The sequence below is a fragment of the Acanthaster planci genome, unplaced genomic scaffold (assembly GCF_054643075.1).
Source record: "Acanthaster planci isolate LZ-2023a unplaced genomic scaffold, COTS_SCS Contig205, whole genome shotgun sequence".
Classification (NCBI taxonomy): Eukaryota; Metazoa; Echinodermata; class Asteroidea; order Valvatida; family Acanthasteridae; genus Acanthaster; species Acanthaster planci.
Genome location: NW_028257826.1, coordinates 36,812 through 38,377, shown reverse-complemented (window position 1 = coordinate 38,377; position 1,566 = coordinate 36,812). Strand labels below are relative to the sequence as shown.

The 1,566-nt window shown below is 65.0% G+C and overlaps 1 pseudogene; it reads right to left on the bottom strand.

Annotated features, from left to right (window-relative positions):
- LOC147795039 (small subunit ribosomal RNA) lies at positions 1-911 on the bottom strand (annotated as a pseudogene; the record flags this gene model as incomplete).
- Between the last annotated feature and the right edge of the window lie 655 nt (positions 912-1,566).

Genomic DNA, 1,566 nt, shown 5'->3' with positions numbered 1-1,566 from the left:
AACTCACACCGCAATACGAATGCCCCCGTCAGTCCCTCTTAATCATTACCTCGAGTTCCGAAAACCAACGCAATAGAACCGAGGTCCTATTCCATTATTCCATGCTCTGCTGTCCAGGCGGCCGGGCTGGTTTGAACACTCCAATTTTTTCAAAGTAAACGGTTTCGGCCGCGCTCGGCACTCAGTCAAGAGAACCGGGCGGAGACCGAGAGGAAGGCCAGGCGGGCAGTGGCGCGCCTTGCGGCGGACGCCAGCCTGCGCCCAAGATCCAACTACGAGCTTTTTAACTGCAGCAATTTTAATATACGCTATTGGAGCTGGAATTACCGCGGCTGCTGGCACCAGACTTGCCCTCCAATAGATCCTCGTTAAAGGATTTAAAGTGTACTCATTCCAATTACAGCGCCTCGAAAGAGTCCTGTATGCTATTTTTCGTCACTACCTCCCCCGTGTCGGGAGTGGGTAATTTGCGCGCCTGCTGCCTTCCTTGGATGTGGTAGCCGTTCTCAAGCTCCCTCTCCGGAATCGAACCTGATTCTCCGTTACCCGTTACGACCATGGTAGGCGCATAACGTACCATCGAAAGTTGATAGGGCAGACATTCGAAGGATCCCGTCGCCGGGTGCGAAGACCGTGCGATCGGCCAGGTTATCCAGAGTTCACCAACGGAGGCCGGGACGGGCCCGGGTTGGTCTTGTTCCTAATAAGAGCACGCCTCCCGCAAGGTCGGCGCTTGCTGGCATGTATTAGCTCTAGAATTACCACAGTTATCCATGTAGGGGGATGCGCTCCAAGGAACCATAACTGATTTAATGAGCCATCCGCAGTTTCGCTTGGTAAAGCTTTTACTTAGACATGCATGGCTTAATCTTTGAGACAAGCATATGACTACTGGCAGGATCAACCAGGTAGCCCCTCGGGGCCGGGGCCCGCCACCTCGGGCCCTCCGGACTGCTCGGCCGCGCCGCGGCTGCCGGGCCGCGGCGCCGGAGTCCTGCGCCTCTCCGCTCTGGTTCGCCGCCGGGCCTCCGCTCCCTCCGGCCCGCCGCCGGGTCCCTCGCCCTCTCCGGCCGGCCGGGGCGGCGCTTCCTCTCCTTCCCCCGGGCGCGCGGCGGCCGCTGGGAATGCCGCCCGCCGTCCCGGTGCGCCGGCCTCCTCTCGCCTCGATCCCGGAGGGGGCTGCCGGACCAGCCGGGGAGGCTGGCCCGGCTTGAGCTCCCCTCCGTCTGGGGGGGTCCCCGATCGGGGATCCTGCCTGCCGCCGCCGGGGCTGCGGCTCGGCGCGACCGCGGGGCGCCGCCCGCCGCCTGCTCGGCGGGCCGTGCCGCGGGATCGCTCGCGGCTCCGGCCGCGGGGGGCCGCTGCCTGGCCGGCTCTCCGGGCCTGGGACGCCGCCGAGCGACGTCAGTGCGCCTTGGGCTGCCGGGACCCGGCGGAGGGTCGGGTGCGACCCGCCCCAGGGCGGGCCGGTCCCTCCGCTCCGCGGAAGCTGCCGGGCCAATCCGGACCTCGCAGATGTTGCTGCTCGGGGGCAGCGGAGAGCCCGCCGCTCTCCGAGGGGTCCTG